This window comes from Theropithecus gelada, chromosome 10 (assembly GCF_003255815.1).
Source record: "Theropithecus gelada isolate Dixy chromosome 10, Tgel_1.0, whole genome shotgun sequence".
Taxonomy (NCBI): Eukaryota; Metazoa; Chordata; class Mammalia; order Primates; family Cercopithecidae; genus Theropithecus; species Theropithecus gelada.
Genome location: NC_037678.1, coordinates 25,940,086 through 25,958,208, shown reverse-complemented (window position 1 = coordinate 25,958,208; position 18,123 = coordinate 25,940,086). Strand labels below are relative to the sequence as shown.

Here is an 18,123-nt window from a genome sequence, read left to right as displayed (position 1 = left end):
TTTTTGAGACTGAGTCTCACTCTATCATCCAGGCTGGAGTACAGTGGCGTGATCTCGGCTCACTGCAACCTCCACCTCCTGGGTTCAAACGATTCTCGTGCCTCAGCCTCTCGAGTAGCTGGGATTGCAGGTGCCTGCCACCACGCACCATGTTGGCCAGGCTGGTCTTGAACTCCTGACCTCAGGTGATCTGCCTGCCTCGGCCTCCCAAAGTTCTGAGATTAAAGGCTTGAGCCACCACACTCAGCCAAAGCCAGTGTTCTTAACCTTACCAGTTAACAAAAGTTTTCATGGACTTTGTTTTTCCTTTAGGTGTTTTTTTTCTCTTAAACCAGTTTGAGAGAGGTTTCTGTCACTAGTACCCTAGTTAGTGAACACAGCAGGCCTCTACCCAATAAGCAAGGAAACCCAGGAGGGAACAAAATAACAGCTTCAGGCAAGGGAGCCGGCCACACCACTCAAGTCTCCTGCAGGGATCACCCCACCAAAGGGGCTATGGGACAACATCCCAGGAGGAGCCCCGGAGCTACCTCCTCACACCAAACACACCCAGATGCACCAACACACCCTGCCAGTGGCAGGCTGGGGGCAGTCTGCATATAATCCTCTCGACAACACCCAAGGGGAAGGTGAGGCTGATACAAATCTGCTCCCACAAATAAAACAGGAATATCTCCCTTCCTCTTCACTATCAGCACACAAGCTACTCATTTCATTTTTCTTCCGTAAAACCAAGGACTATTCCAGGAAAACGTTGAAAACGAAAAGCAGCATTCAGACAAATCCAAAATGTTGGCCATTCTACAAAATAACTTTGCCAGGTCTGCAGTTCTATATTTATTTGGAGATAGGTCATACTCTGTCACCTGGGCTGGAGTGCAGTGGTTCGATCATAGCTCACTGCAGCCTTAAACTCCTGGGCTCAAATGATCCTCCCACCTTAGCCTCCTGAACAGCTGGAACTACAGTTCACCATATCCAGCTCTGTTCTGTTTTAAAGAGACAAGAGAGATGTGACAACCACGTACAATGAGTGACCATTAACAGTAAGTTCACGGTGGCTCACGCCTGTAATCCCAGCACTTTGGGAGGCCAAGGTGGGCGGATCACCTGAGGTTGAGAGTTCAAGATCCAGCCTGGCCAACATGGTAAAATCCTGTCTCTACTAAAAATTAAAAAAAATTAGCCAGGCGTGGTGGCAGGCACCTGTAATCCCAGCTACTTGGGAAACTAAGGCAGGACAATCATTTGAACCAGGGAGGCAGAGGTTGCAGTGGGCCAAGATTGCTCCACTGCACTCCAGCCTGGGCCACAGAGCGAAACTCCATCTCACAAAACAAAAAATAAGTTAATAATCTAACTGTAATACAGTCCATACTCCAATTAGGGGCCAACTGGAGATATTTAGATATGGACTGTATAACAGATTATATTAATATAAATGTTCTTATGTGAAATAATAATATTGCAATTATGTTAGAGAACGACATTATTTGGGGTCAACACCTGCTGAAGGATTTAGTTGTAAAGTGCCATGATGTCTGCAGCTTACTTTCTCTACCTTACCATCACTATAGAGAGAAAGAGAGAGAGAGAAAGAAAGAATACCTGGGGCAAAATGTGAAAAGTGGTGTGTTGGGGTCCGTGCCGGGGGTGGTGGAGAATGAAAGAACACACAAAAGACAAAGACACACAGAGAACATGGTGGCCGCACTCAGAGCCTCCGCCTCACTTTATTTATACTCCATAAACCCCACGTCAGCAGAAAGAATGCAATGCAAAACAAACTTTCTTTTCCCACATGTAACCTTCTACTCAGTTCCTTGTTTCTATGCTCTTCCTTATCTGCCCGCCTTCTTTGCGCCTACGGGAGTTCATTAAAAGTTCAATTGGAGATACTGTCCTTGAGCCCTATCTATTCTCAGCATACTGTTTTCAAAGGCCCCTGCAGTGGTGAATCTAGATGCATACAGGTGTTCACTGTACTAGTCTTCTCATTTTTGTGCAGCTTGGTTATTTTCTTTTTTTTTTTTGAGACAGTTTCATTCTTGTTGCCCAGGCTAGAGTACAGTGGCGTGATCTCGGCTCACTGCAACCTCTGCCTCCAGGGTTCAAGTGATTCTCCTGCCTCAGCCTCCCCAGTAGCTGGGATTACAGGTGCCCGCTACCATGCCTGGCTAAGTTTTTTTTTTGTATTTTTAGTAGAGACAGGGTTTCACCATGTTGCCCAGGCTGGTCTTGAACTCCTGACCTCAGGTGATCCGCCTGCCTCAGCCTCCCAAGGTGCTGGGATTACAGGCGTGAGCCACTGCGCCTGGCCCAGGCTGGTTATTTTCAAAACAAAAAGCTGGAAAAGAAAAGAAAGCACCACACCCTTGTCTTTGCCTGCCCTCAAATCTGTACATATATGTACACACATGCAGTGATGATGCAGGTACAAGCAGGAACACATGTACTGTGGGGCACAGCAGACAGGTGTACAAGGGGTGCTAGACCAGGAGGCAGCAGAAGCAGCTTTCAGCCCAGATCTTCTTCCCATCTTTGGTACATCCCTTTCCTGGTCTGTTTCCTCAGCTGTACAATCAGAGCTCAAACATGATTATCAGTTTAAAGGTTGGGGGGTCCGGGCGTAGTGGCCCACACATGTAATCCCAGCACTTTGGGAGGCTGAGGTGGGTGGATCACCTGATGTCAGGAGTTTGAGACCAGCCTGGCCTGCATGGTGAAACCCCGTCTCTACTAAAAATACAAAAATTAGCAGGGTATGGTGGCGTGTGCCTGTAATCCTTGCTACTCAGGAGGCTGAGGCAGAAGAATTGCTTGAACCCGAGAGGTAGAGATTGCAGTGAACCGAGATTGCATAATTGCACTCCAGCCTGGGTGACAGGGTGAGACCCCGTCTCAAAAATATTAATTAATTAATTAATTAAAAATTAATTCATTTTTTTTTTTGAGACAAGTCTTGCTCTGTTGCCCAGACTGGAGTGCAGTGGCACGATCTTGGCTCACTGCAACCTTCACCTCCCGGGTTCGAGCAATCCTCCTGCCTCAGCCCTCCAGTAGCTTGGATCACAGGCCTGTGCCAGTATGCCTGGCTAATTTTTGTATTTTTAGTAGAAACGGGGTTTAGATATGTTGGCCAGTCTGGTCTCAAACTCCTGACCTCAGCTGATCCACCCGCCTCGGTCTCCCAAAGTGCTGGGATTTCAGGCATGAGTCATCACGCCCAGCCAATTTAATTTAAATAAAGGTCAGGTGGATTGGTGAAGGATTCTGTGGTATAGTGAATGGGGTAGGAACTGAGGCAGAGGCCCAGATGAGATGGACCTTTCATTTTTTTCCGGACGGGGTCTCGCTCTGTCACCCAGGCTGGGGTGCAGTGATGTAACCACAGCTCCCTACAGCCTCAACCTCCTGGCTCAAAGCAATCCTCCCATTTCAGCCTCCTTAGTAACTGAGACTACAAGCACCTGCCATCATGCCCAGATAGTTTTTGTATGTTTTGTAGAGATGGGGTTTTGCCAGGTTGCCCAAGCTGGTCGTAAACTCCTGGGTTCAAGCAATCTGCCCACCCTGGCCTCCCAAAGTGCTGGGATTACAGGTGTGAGACACCACCTCAACCAACATGGTCCTTTCTATCATAAGGTTATTTCTCAGGTGGTGGGTGTAGGTGACAGAAACTGTCTGCAGGGTCAATCCTCTTCCCACCCAACTGCCAGATTCTAGGCTTCTCAAGGGACTGAGTTCTTAGAACTTGACAATGGGTTTGAGATTGGCAGACAAAACCCCTGGACTAACCAAGGGAATTGGCTGGCTGGGCTCAATCAGCAAGGGAAATGCATTTGGACTTTAAGCTGTGACTTCCCCCAGGGACCCTCAGGGCAGAACCTGTATCTCAGGAACTGGGATAGGATGAAAATCTAAAACCAGCCTCCAGGATCCGTCTGGAGAAGTCAGTGGGGTCAATCCCACAGTCAACTCTCTAGCCATCTCTCTGGTCAGTAAAGCCTTCTGGATTCCTGGGGCTTTTGAAAAGAAGGTTGAGGTTATTCTCAGCAAAAGACCATCCTGCGAAGACCCCAGGCAGGTGCAGAAACTTCAGAGGGCAAGAGCCCACCTGACTTACAGAGGACAGTGCTTCTCTGGGCAGAGGGCACAGCACGCAGGACAAAGCCGGAGCAGATCAGACGGCTGGAAATCAGGGAATGCAACCATAGCAAGGAGACAGGATGCTTCACCCAACAGACAAGCAACGTGTACACTCCTACTAGTGGTTGCATAGAAACTGGCAGGCAATTCACAGTATGACGAAATAAAAAGCCACCTACCCTATCACCCAGCAATCTCACTTTTAGGATTTACTCAAGTTTAGAGAAACACTTTCATGTGTGGACAGTCAAGTACGAGGATGTTCACTGTGGCACTTTTTTCTCTTTTTTGACACAGAGTCTCACTCTGTTGCCCAGGCTGGAGTCCAGTGGCATGAGGTCGACTCACTGCAGCCTCCGCCTCCCAGGTTCAAGCAATCCTTCTGCCTCAGCCTCCCGAGTAGCTGGGACTACAGGCATGCACCGCCATACCTGGCTAATTTTTGTTTTGTTTTGTTTTTAGTAGAGATGGGGTTTTACCATGTTGGCCAAGATGGTCTTGATCTCCTGGCCTCATGATCTGCCTGCCTCAGCCTCCCAAAGTCCTGAGATTACAGGTGTGAGCCACCGCGCACGGCCAGCACTTTTTATAAGAGTAAAAATATATAAAGAACAGGCCATCTCAAAAATAAATTATCAAGAACAGCCATTTACAGGAGAAACAGATAAGTAGGGTATGGTGTATTCGTAAGCTGGACCCAAAACTGTGATTAGAAGGAATAAGCTAAGTCTGTATGTATGGACATCTATGATGTCCTTAAGATGCATGTAAAAATAATGATTTTGTTTTTGTTTTCATGTTTTTGAGATGAAGTCTTGCTCTGTGACCCAGGCTGGAGTGCAGTGGCATGATCTTGGCTCACTGCAACCTCTGCCTCCCAGGGTCGAGTGATTCTCCTGCTTCAGCCTCCCGAGTAGCTGGGACTACTGGCACACACCACCACGCCTGGCTACTTTATGTACTGTTAGTACAGATGGGGTTTCACCATATTGGTCAGGCTGGTCTTGAACTCCTGACTTCAAGCCATCCACCTGTCTTGGCCTCCCTAAGTGCTGGGATTAGAGGTATGTCACCGCGCCTGGCCAACCACTGCGCCTGGCCCTGTTTAAATACCTCAAAAAATACGTACCAAACTCTGAACAGTGGTTAGTCTGGGGAGGAAACGGAATGTCACTGCTAGCCACAGGAGACTTTAATGTTCTGATTGTTTTAAGGAAAACTGTTTTTTTGGTTTTTGGTTTGTTTTCGAGATGAAGTCTCACTCTGTCATCCAGGCTGGAGTGCAGTGGCATGATCTCGGCTCACTGCAACCTCTGCTTCCCGGGTTCAAGCGATTTTCCTGCCTCAACCTCCTGAGTAGCTGGGATTACAGGCGCACGCTACCACATCTGGCTAATTTTTGTATTTTTAGTAGAGACGGGGTTTCACTGTGTTGGCCAGGCTGGTCTTGAAATCCTGACCTTGTGATCCATCTGCCTCAGCCTCCGAAAGTGCTGGGATTACAAGCGTGAGCCACTGTGCCTGGCCCGTTTGTTTTTGTTTTTTGAGATAGGGTCTCACTCTGTCACCCAGGCTGGAATGCAGTGGTGTGATCACAGCTTACAGCAGTCTCAACCTCTTGTGCTCAAGGGATCCTCCCACCTCAGCCTCCTGAGTAGCTGGGACTACAGGCGTGCACCACCACACCTTTTTTTTTTTTTTTTTAATTTTTAGTAGAGATGAAGTTCTGTCATGTTGCTCAGGGTGGTCTCAAACTCCTGGGCTCAAGTAATCCACATACCTCAGCCTCCCACGGTGCTGGGATCACAGGCATGAACCACCATACCCAGCCAAAAATGTATTCTTACATTACTTGTGTTATATCAAATTAAATTTCTTAAGGAATCATCAGTCTCTAAAATTAAATCCACACAGTGAAATACTACGCACTTATTTTTAAAAGGAGGGGGGCAGAGGCGGCAGCAGTTTTCAGTGGCCAGACAAGAATCCTCCAGAGAAAATGGCAAGATGGGAAACGGTGTTTTGGCCAGGCATGGTGGCTCACGCCTGTAATCCCAGCTCTTTGGGAGGCCGAGGTGGGCGGATCATGAGGTCAGGAGATCGAGACCATCCTGGTGAAACCAGGTGAAAGCAAAGACAGGGAAACCCCATCTCTACTAAAAATACAAAAAAATTAGCCAGTCATAGTGGTGGGTGCCTGTAGTCCCAGCTATTCGGGAGGCTGAGGCAGGAGAATGGCGTGAATCTGGGAGGCAGAGCTTGCAGTGAGCCAAGATCACGCCACTGCACTCCAGCCTGGGTGACAGTGAGACTCTGTCTCAAAACAAAAACAAAAACGAAAAACAAAATGAAAAAAACAGTGTTTTGTAGGATATTATCTTTTATTCAAGAAAAACAGGCTGTGCGTGGTGGCTCACGCCTGTAATTCCAGCACTTTAGGAGGCTGAGGCAGGTGGATCATGAGGTCAGGAGTTCAAGACCAGCCTGGCCAACATGGCAAAACCTCGTCTCTACTAAAATTACGAAAATTAGCTGGGCGTGGTGGCGCGTGCTTGTAATCCCAGCTACTCAGGAGGCTGAGGCATGAGAATCGCTTGAACCCGGGAGGTGGAGATTGCAATGAACCAAGATCGTGCCACTGCACTCTAGTCTGAGCAACAGAGCAAGACTCTGTCTCAAAAAAAAAAACAAAAAGAAAAAGAGATAAAAGCGTATGTTCATCTTACATATGAATAAAGAAACACTGGAAAGAACCTCAAAGTGAATTTCAGAATATAGGGACAGGGTGGATTGGAGTAAAAGCAAATCTTTCTACCATATATATTTTTATATCATTTTGGTTTTAGAACCATGTAAATACATTTACTGTTCAAAATCTTTTTATAATTTTTTGAGATGGAGTTTCACTCTGTCGCTCAGGCTGGAGTGCAATGGCACGATCTTGGTTCACTGCAACCTCCAATTCCCAGGTTCAACTGATTCTCCTGCCTCAGCCTCCCAAGTAGCTGGGATTACAGGCATGCGCCACCATGCCCGGCTAATTTTTTGTATTTTTAGTAAAGATAAGGTTTCTCCATGTTGGCCAGGCTGGTCTCGAACTCCTCACCTCAAGTGATTCACCTGTTTCAACTCCCCAAAGTGCTGGGATAACAGGGTCCTGTCGTTAAGGTGCTAGACTTCCCACCCAGTGGAAGGCTTTAAGAGCGTAAACTCTTACTTACAATCAATAATAACATATTGTACACTTAAAAATAAGAGGGTAGAGCTCATGTTATGTGTTTTCATAACAATAAAATAAAATACTGTGAACTTTAACTTTACAGGAAAAAAATAAAGTAAAATAAAGAGACTGCTAGGCACAGTGGCTCACAACTGTAATCCCAGCTACTTGGGAGGCTGAGGCAGGAGGATCTCTTGAGGCCAGGAATTTGAGACCAGCCTGGGCAACATAGCAAGACTTTGTCTCTTTAAAAAAAAAAATTGTTTTGAGAGAGAGAGAGAGAGAGAGAGACCAAGCTCTTAATCACCACGCTACTGACAGACCAAAGCCAAGGACCCCTCAACCTACAGCCCTAACCCTGGTATCTGACAGCTGGGAGGCCAACACCAGGCTCCGGCCAGCTCAGTCTCCCCTGAGAAATAACTCACAAAGCACAGCGTACAGGACAGAAGCTTACTTTTGTTGACAAAAATGACTCTTCCATAACAAGCCCTGCAGTGAGCTCTTGTGCGGTTCTTCTATGCCATCTGCTTTGCCATCCAGTGCTCCCTTCTCAGTTCAAGCCCTGATTGCAACTGTCAGGAATGACATGTAGACAGGGCTGCCTGCCAGAGGTGCTGGAGGTGAGCAAGGCATGGCAGTGGGAGGTGGGTCCAAGGGCTCCTGGAGTGAAGGGTCTCTAGGAACATTCTCTGCTGATGGGGTCACGACCTCAGCCCCAGCCTTTCATGGAGAACTGAAGTCGCGGTGAAGGAAGGGTGGGCACTGGGATGAGAAACAGCACCTTCCTGATCCTAACACCCGCTCCATCTGAGCCACATCAGGAAAGCAAGTAATTGGTTGGGCACGATAGCTCACACCTGTAATCCCAGCACCTTGGGAGGCTGAGGTAGGCAGATCACCTGAGGTCAGGAGCTTGAGACCAGCCTGGCCAACATGGTGAAACCCCGTCTCTACCAAAAAAAACAAACAACACAAAAATTAGCCAGCCATGGTGGCAGGCGCCTGTAATCCCAGCTAATCAGTAGGCTGACGGAGGAGAATCACTTGAACCCAGGAGGCAAAGGTTGCAGTGAGCCAAGATCGTGCCACTGCACTACAGCCTGGGTGACAGAGGAACACTCCATCTCAAAAGTAATAATAGTAACAATAATAAAAGGGTTATGGCAGAGGAGAAATCAAGCTTCCCAGCTGTGCCAAGCCCCTGCGCTCATGAACAATGTCTCCAGCAGCTGACACTGGAGTCTCCAGGGACCAAGGAAAGCTGCACTGAGACAACACACTGTGCTCCTGCCCTGCACAGCCCCTTCATTTCTTTCTTTCTTTCTTTCTTTCTTTTTGAGATGGAATCTCACTCTGTTGCCAGGCTGGAGGACAGTGGTGTGATCTCGGCTCACTGCAGCCTCTGCCTCCTGGGTTCCAGCAATTCTTCTGCCTCAGCCTCCCAAGTAGCTGGGACTACAGGCGTGCGCCATCACGCCCAGCTATTTTTAGTAGAGACAGGGTTTCACCATGTTAGCCAGGAAGGTCTCAATCTCTTGACCTTGTGATCTGCCCGCCTTGGCCTCCCAAAGTGCTGAGATTACAGGTGTGAGCCACCACGCTCTGCTGGCTCCTTCATTTCTAGCAGGATTTTAAATACTTAGCTGGTTAAATCTGAAACTTAGGATGGTGATGGCTGTGTGGTATCTTCTGGTCAAACCACGGTAGAACTGACGTGCTGGTGCAGCCAGGCAGGGCCTCCTCCAGGCCTGCCCCATACCTCTCCTGAGGAAGAAATCAGAGCACAGCCCGCACCCAAGCCCCATCATGGGCTTTATCCCTCTCCAGAGGTGCCACTTCTAGAGACCAAGGGCTGGAGCCATCCACTTTAGAGCTGGATTTTTTCCTACAAAGCAATAAATTTTAGACTTCCCCACTCCTCAGGAGTGTGCATGAGAGTGTGCCCTAGCAGTGGAGACGGGTTGCCCTGAACCACCCACATGCTCACTCCATGCCACTGCAGCCAGCCCCTGTGCATGACAGTCACCTCAGGTGGCTGGGGCCCTTGCAGCAGACATCGACATACAGACAGACAGACAGACACACACACATGCATCTCCTTCTTTAGCAAAGATGCAGGGGTCTCTATGGAGGGAGCACAGAGGGGCAGCAAAAGGGAGGAGAGGTACCGGCTGAGCACAGTGTCTCACGCCTGTAATCCCAGCACTTTGGGAGGCCGAGGCAGGTGGATCACTGAAGTCAGGAGTTTGAGACCATCCTGGCCAACATGGTGAAACCCTGTCTCTACTAAAACTACAAAAATCAGCTGGGTGTGGTGGCATGCGCCTGTAGTCCCACCTACTCACAAGGCTGAGGTGGGAGAATCACTTGAACCTGGGGGGCGGAGGTTGCAATTAGCCAAGATCGTGCCACTGCACTCCAACCTGAGCAAAGAGCAAGACTCTGTCTCGAAAAAAAACAATAATAATAAAGGAACAGAGGAGCCTCTCGGAGACTCCCGGCTTAGATCCTCCCCCTCTGGCTGCTGCTTCAAGGGTCTTCACAAGAAGCCCCCAGGCACCTGGCCGACAGGGACCCCGCCCCCAGCTGGCCCCCAAAGCAGACTGGAAAAGAGGGAGCCTCACGCGCTGAGCCTGCCTCTTTCTCCCCATCCTTCCACCTACGTGTGATGGGCCAAACGTGACGACCCATCATTGATTCATTTAGCAAATACAGACTGAAAACCTGCTTTGTGCCAGGCACTGGGTAAGGTCCTAAGGAGTCAGGGATGAAATGCGCAGAGCCCCTGCTCTCAGAGACTTCCATTCACACAGCCACGCATTCACTCACTCAACAGTGAGCCCCTACTATCAACAAGGTCCTGAGAAAAACACAAAAGGACCCAAGCTACGTACGCAAATTCCTAGAATGTCAAAGCTAGAAGAGAGCAGGCTGGACGCTAATCCACCCCTCCGTTTCACAGAAACTGACCCAGAGAGGTTAACGATTTGCCCATGTGTTAGCCGGGGGCTGTATTCCACACGAAAGCCTCCTTCTCCTGTGTGGTACTGTTGCCACCTCCTCTCCAGCGTTCCAGCGTGGCTCCGTGGCTCCTCTACTCCCACACTGAGGTTAAGTAAATCTTTGCTTCTGAGTGTCCAACTCATCCAGGCACCAGAGACCCCATTCAATGTGGGCCTCCAGCAAGAGGATGGGCCCCAGCAAACCAGGGGCCTTCTCACCCACGGTGTTGTGGAGGCAGAGGTACACTGTGTGGCCACAGGTTCTACATACACAGCCCCTGAGCACATCAGGGAAAGAAAATGGCAAAGTAGGGCAGGAGGCAGGTGCTGAGAACCAGTCAGCTCCACCCACAAAGCACAGACCCAGATTCGAATCCCAACTCCATGACTTCCTCACTGAAGACCTTGAAGGAGTTTCCTAAACTCTCCAGGTCTCCATTTTCTCATCTGTAAAATGCGGAGTAATGGCACCTGCTTCGTGAGGTGGTTACAAAGCCTCAGGAAAACAGTGCAGTGAAACCTTAGCACGCTGTCAATGCTTAATAATGGTGAGGCCACACCCCCATCGTCAGAGCTGCATGCCTCAGGGACGCCTGGGGAGACGTCAAGGACATCAGGTCCCTGGGGAGGGAGCCAAGGCAACTAGAGAGCATGGGCTGCAGCCCAGGAGTATCTGCTATGCGGCGGTGAATGCGGTGAGCTGCTGTAGAAGGAGAGATGCCTCACCCAGTAGAGGAGAGGGAGGACGCATCTTGGTGACTCAGGAGCCCCAATGGTGGGGACTTGGCTGCCTCATTAATTCACCCGAAATGCAAGGGCTTATTTCTGAACTCTGAGTTCTATTGGATCAATCTGTCTGTCCCTCTTCATGTCAGTACCACACTGTCTTAATTACCATAGCTTTGCAATAGTTTTTTTTTTCTTTTTGAACCTGAGTCTCACTCTGTCACCCAGGCTGCAGTATAATAGCGCAATCTCAGTTCACTGCAACCTCTACCTCCCGGGTTCAAGCGATTCTCCTACCTCAGACTCCCAAGTAGCTGGGACTACAGGCATGCACCACCACACCTAATTATTATATTTTTAGTTGAGTCGGGTTTTCACCATTTTGGCCAGGCTGGTCACAAACTCCTGGCCTCAAATGATCTGCCTGCCTCAACCTCCCAAATTGCTGGGATTATATGCATTAGCCACTGTGCCCAGCCACAATACATCTTGAAATCAGAAGAATGAGTCCACCAACTTTGTTCTTCTTTTTCAGGATTATCTTTGAACTTCTATGTGAATCTCAGGATCAGCTTATCAATGTCTGCGAAGAAGCTCGCTGGGATTTTGATGGCAATGGGTTTCTAGTTCCTGGTTCAACTGCTCCTGAGCTCCGGCTCTGCTTCCTCCCCTTGGGCTCCCTGGGGCACCCCGTTTTCTTTCCCATAAATTCCATTTTATGCTTAACCAGATAACACCGGGTTTTTGTTTCTTGCCATCAAAGGAATTTTAAACAATAAAACTAGAAACACAGTGGTACACACACTGTCCCAAGCCATCATCCCAATAACACCTTCCCAAATATCACCCAGAGACCCCACTGGGGTCCCAATCTCAGCACTGGCCCATGCCCCCAGCTTTTCACTCTACCCTCTAACTGGTACACTTCCAGGTTACAAATACTATATTTACAAACAGATCCTCCCTCAATAAATGCTTGTGAGATTGAACTAGATGTCTCCAAATAGCACCAAAAGAACACTCTTATCACTCTACACATCTTAGTAACTCTGCTTCATGCTTGGCATCTCACTCAATATGCAAATATGCTCTAGAAAGCTCTAGGAAAGCCAGACATTATTGTGCCCATTGGACAAAAGATGTAGAAACTAAAGCCCAGAGAAGGCAAGCATCTTGCCCTGGGTGACTTGCCTTGACAGCTCCAGATTGAATGGTGTCTGCACTGAGGCACACATCATGCCAAGCCAGCACAGGCATGGGGGTCCCATTGTCCTGCCCCATCTTTAAGAGCTGCTTTAGAGGCCACCTCCTCCAGGTAGTCTTTCAAGAGTACTCCATGGTACTCCTGGAATCAGCTTTAGACATTTTTTTGTTTTTTTTTTTTCTTTTTTTTGAGATGGAGTTTCACTCTTACTGCCCTGGCTGGAGTGCAGTGGAATGATCTCAGCTCACTGCAACCTCTGCCTCCCAGTTTCAAGTGATTCTCCTGCCTTAGTCTCCACAGTAGCTGAGATTACAGGTGCCTGCCACTGTGCCTGGCTAATTTTTTCTATTTTTAGTAGAGACAGTTTTTCACCATGTTGGCCAGGCTGGTCTCGAATTCCTGACCTCAGGCAATCCACCTGCCTTGGCCTCCCAAAGTGCTGGGATTACAGGCATGAGCCACCGCACCCGGCCTCGTGGCATCAGTTCAACAGAGAAACTGAAAGCTCTGAAAGGGCGGGAACAGTCTGTCCTCCATCCCGGCCCTGCTAACTGCCCAGCCTCACCTTTCTGAGCAAAACCAAACAAAGTGAGAAGCCTCTTATTTTGACCCTTTTCTATGCCAACCCTTAAGACTGGCCGTGTTTTGCCCAGGGACCTGGATCCAGGGGTTACACGACCAGTGCTGGCAACTGAATGGCATGACAGAGGAAGACCAGGCAGGAAAACACCTTCTGCCGAGATGGGGGAGTGACAACCCAGAGAAGCTGCCTCAGGAGGACGACTCATTGAAGGAATTTTCCATGCATTAGTTAATTCACATGTGCCGGGAATGTTTTGAGTTAGAGGACAATGCTTTTTTCCTCCTAGAATTTCCCTCCTTTTCAATTCACTCCATTGGAGCAGGTGGTTAGCCAGTACTCACTGCCCCAAGGGAGGGGTGCAGCTGGAAGTCTGCTATACTTTGGTTAAGTTTCAAAGGAAAAAGGGGTTCATAATGCAGACAAAATGGTTTGGTTGGAAACAGAGGAGAAAGAAATGAAGGTGGTGAGAGGAGAGAGGTCAGAGGTTCTAGGAGAGCGCTGTGCCTACTTAAAACGTCGGCAGACGGACCAAGAGACACATGGTAAACCGAGGCAGCCAATTCCCTGACCCTGCGTCTGGCATGGAGGCCTCAGAAAGCCCCAGGGCCAGGATGCCCATGCTGACATATCTGGCAACAAATGACTTGATGAGCAGCTGATACCACACACACACGCGCACATATACCCTGGGGTGTTTAGTCAGGTCCTAGTAGGTGGGGAAATGTCAGAAAATCACTGACAGGATTCGGACTTCGCATAAAAATTAAAGGGAAAGGAAATATAATTATCTTTTTTTTTTTCACGTTCCTGGGGAGTTCAGAGAATGTTTTTTAAAGAGCATCATACAGTTATTTATATATACAAATTATTAATGTGGGGAAGGGGCAAGGGGCATGCATTGCAGAAGGGGCGCACACAGGGATCAGGGAGGGGCGGGGTAGCACAGAATGCTATGCAAAACAGCCACATCTAACAGATGAAACAATCACACCAATGGGGCGGGGGAGGGGTGTTAGCCACTGGGATTGGACATGCAGAAGGAGAAAAGCAGGGGGGACAAGGAAGAGAAACCTGGTCCAAGATTCTGTGCGCTTTCTGTCCCTACCCTCACCTCCTCCCCACCTCTGAACACCACACCAGGCCTTGGCCTTCTGTCTGTCTCTCCCTCCCTACTCTCTGTGTCCAGTTTCAGAGGCCTTGCAACTGAGCAGCACCCTCTTGGCTCCGGGTGGCAGGCCAAGGGCAGGGCGTGGGGAGTGTGGCAGGTGCTCTAAGGCCCCAAGTAGGAGCCATGGTGCTGTCTTGATCACAGGTTCTACCGTGGCTTGCCGCTTTCCTTCTTCAGGTGACTGCAGCAGTCCTCCTGGGCAGGCAGCGGCATACTGTGCAGTGGGTGATGGGTATGCAGCCACTGCTGCTGTTCCAGCGCCAAGCGCTGCAGCTCAGCCGACTATGCGTGTATGGCCTTCAGCTGATGAGCTGCTGACATTGGGGCAGAAAGGGAGGCCGGTAGGTCCTGGTAAAGGGCAGCAAAGAACTGGTGACAAAGAACTTCGTTCTTGTGCAGAGGGTGAGGAAAAAGGGGGTTAGGGAGAATCCCAGCTGGGTAGGGGATCCAGGTAAGGGGAGACCCTGAGGCCAGGGGGTCAATGAGAGGGTGCACAGAGGCAGAAGCTGCATGGATAGCATCTTGCTGGTGCAAGCACAGGTGTGAGTGGATGTGGGAGTGCTGGTGGTGATAGGGAGTCACATTGAGCATCTGCAGCTGAGCCAGAGGGTCATTGCCCAGGGCTGCCACCCTTTCTGGATGCTGCCTCTCAGTGCCAGCCACTCAGCATAGAACACGTCAGGCCGCAGGGCTGGCCCATTGCCAGTGCTAGACGTTCTGGCTCCAGGGCCCCAGGCTTGAATGAAAAGGGAAAGGGTGCAAGCCAGGTGGGCCAGGGTGCAGAGCCAGGCCCCCATGTCAGGGAAAGGGATCCAAGCCCAGCCCAGTGACCCCATGTAGGGGTTCCAGCTCACTACACTTCACCTCGAAGCCAGGCTTGAGACAGTCATGGAGGTCTCGTTCACGGGCTTCCCGTTCCCTCTCCCAGGCAGCTGTACAGGGCCGGGACGCTGTAACCCAGGAGCCCCGGGTCCCCTGCCCCCACGGTCACGTAGAATTGATGGTTGTGATTGTCAGGACACGACATGAGGCCGGGCATATTCACTGAGAGTGCGCAGGGCTGGAGTGTCAGGACCCAGGTGGGGGGGGCACTGTAGCCACCGCACTGCCCAGTTCAAACGGAGGGCGATGGGGCACTGGGCCCAGAGAGGCATTCCATCCAAGCACAACCCTCCTGAGCCAACTTCAGGCTGCGTTCGAGCTTACGCTCCTTCTCAAGCTCATGCTCCTTCTCGCGTTCCTGCTCGTGCTCCTTTTCTTCGCGCTCGCTGCTTGGCCTCGCCGCCACACCTTCTCTACCAGATCTGTCTGCTTCTTGGCCAGCTTGGAGCCCTCCAGCTGCATGAAGTTCCTATGCGCGCATGAGTTGAAGCCGCGATCCCGGGGTTTGTTAAACCTGGCATACTCACTGGCATGGCTGGGCACATCTTCCACCTTGGGAGGGGGTGAGGGGCTGCGGGCTGGGAGCACTGGGCTCTTGGAGGTCTCATCTCCTCAGGCGGCTCCTGTTTGACCTGCGTGGCACTCAGGGGAGGCCCTGAGGCACCGCAGGTGGTGGTGGCAGAGATGGCAGGCCTGAGGCCCCACAGGTGGCAGGGGTCCCACGGTGGGTGAGCCCAGCCTGAATTGAAGGTCCCTGGCCTGTAGGTGGCAAGCTGCCTTGACAGCCCAGTGGGGTCCCTGTTCGGGAGGAGGGTGGCAACCTAGGCTTGTATCCGGGTGGGGTGGCTGTCTTGTAGGCCCATGGGGACGGGGCTCTCTTTCCAAACGGTGGGGGCCCATGTGGGAAGGCTATGTTGTAGCCTGCAGCCGAGGAAGCCACAGTGGCAATGACCGTGGAAAGGGTAGCTGAAGAGGTGGTGACTGTAGGCACCGGTGGGAAGGGGTAGGGTGCCCCTTGAGGGCCTGGGAAGGGGAGGGGTGTGAACATATAGGACCCTTGAGAAGTGGAAGAGGAAGAGTTGGAAAAGGAAGAGACTGGAGGGCCATTGGGGCCTGCTTGGCTGTAGGATACCTGGCTGTGAGGTGGGGGCAGGTGTGCTGGCCCTGGTGGGTCGGGCCTCAGAGACCCCAGGGAGGGAGACATGGCATAAGGGTGTGCGTGGTGGGAGCTACCGCCCTCCAGGGGGTGGGAAAATGCTCCAGGAGGAGGAACCCGGGGCTTCCGTGCTGCTGGTGCTGCCGTTGCTGTTGCTGCTGGTGGTTATGCTGATGTGTTGAGGCTGGTGGGTGGGCAGTGGACTGGGCCCTAGTAGAGGGAGGGAGGGGCCTGGATGGGCATTGTTGTTGGCTAACAGGCGGCATAGGAAGGAGGTGGTGGGGGACCCTGGCTCCACACAGCCTGGGATGGGAGAGAAGGCTGAGTATGCTTAGGGTGCTGAATGGAGACAGACAGGCTTGTTGGGGGAGGGAAAGAGTGGGGGTACCTGGGCAATGCCTGGGAAGTTGGTACGGGGAGGCAGAGGAAGAGAAGGAAGAACTGGAAGAGGAGGCTGCTGCACAACTACTACTAGAAGATGAAAAAGAAAACCTCATGCTGGGGGCTGGGGCAGAAGAGGAAGCAGGAGGCAGAGAGTGGGGTGAAGGAGACAGAGTCGGGCCCTTCTCTGGGCCAAGAGGAAGTCCACCCATACCCTGCCCCATGGCATGGGGAGAGGGCAGATGCCCAGGTAATGGGTTGGGCCCCCAGGCCACAGGGAGAGGCTGATGCATTGTTGAGGGGTCTCAGGGCAGGTGGGGGAGGCAAGCTCGGGGTCACATGGGGGAAGCTGGCTGGCGGAGCAGAAGGTAGGTTCCCACCACCCACTGGAGTGTTAGATGGCTTTGTTGGGGGAGCACTCCCACTGTATCTCCTCTTGTGGAAGGGTCATGACCAGCACTGCCACCAGCACCAATGCCACCTTTGTCACATCATGATCCGTATCACTATCACTGTCGATGTCACCACGTGTCACAAATGCTATCAGTGTTGCCATTACTACCGCTTCACTAAAATTGCCACTGGCTCCAGCATCCTGGAAACCCTGGAGGCTCTTTCTAGCACCCTTGTCTGGCCAGCTCAGCTATGCCTCAAGCTTCCTACAGGCACAACTCCAGGGCAGGGGAGGGGAGGGGAGGGGAAGGAGGGGAAGGAAAGGAGGAGTGGGGAGGGGGAGGTTGGGAGGGAAGGGGAGAGGAGGGGAGTGGTGTCGGACCTGGAGCGGGGCCAGCCAAGTCACCCTAAGGCTTTGAGCTGGGGCGGGGTCCTTTCACTCTGAGTAAACTCCCAGCACCTTCTCATCTCAGTTCCAACAGCAAAGCAAGCGGCACCCCAAGGAGCCTGGCCCACGTCTCTCCCAGTTTCTTCCCCACATGCCCTCTTGAGTCCCTTCCTTGGGACTTCCACTACTGGTCCCTGAGGGTCTCTCCCTGGAATCCCCACCCGCTTTGGGATGCTGACCCTCCTCTTCCCCTATTTAACCCGTAGAACCCCAGATCTGAGCAGGACTCAGAGCCCTACGCTCCACTGTAATGCGTGGAACCCAGAGCCGCCCAGTGGCAACACCTAATAGTAAGCGCTTAGGTTTCACATTTTCTCAAGGAATCTCTTAATTCTTACAACAGCCCTGTGTTGTGGGTAAGGCAGAAATCCCCCACTGATACATGGGGAAACTGAGACCCAGAGAGAGGAAGTGTCCCATTCCAGTTTCTCAAGGGTCAAGGTGGAGTCAGTACTGGAACCCGGGCTCCTGGTGCATGTACCTCTGAGCTCTGTCTGGTCAGCCCCGCCCACCACAACATCCACAGACACCACGGTCACAGCAGCCCCGGTCCCTGAACCATGACCTAACCTTCCAAGCCCGGAAGGCCCCATCATCCCCTCAACCTCAATGGGCCCCAAGCAGACACTTGCTATGTGCAAAAGACCTCAATGAGTACGCAAGCATCGACTGAATCTGTGTGACATCCCAGGCTTCCATGTGAATGCAATAGGGCAGGGCCTGCCCTCCCGGAACCCACGGTGCGGTGGATACCGAGTCAGCACATGGGGACCTCTGGGACATCCTAGGGTTCTTCCTCCACCTTTGG

General features: G+C 51.2%; 1 pseudogene across 1 annotated transcript; it reads right to left on the bottom strand.

Moving 5' to 3' along the window:
- Positions 1-14,202: 14,202 nt before the first annotated feature.
- Positions 14,203-17,908, bottom strand: LOC112632379 (annotated as a pseudogene). The gene is made up of 2 exons (XR_003121392.1): positions 17,828-17,908; positions 14,203-16,909 (listed from the first exon to the last, which is right to left on the bottom strand). The product of XR_003121392.1 is annotated as an atrophin-1 pseudogene (transcript).
- Between the last annotated feature and the right edge of the window lie 215 nt (positions 17,909-18,123).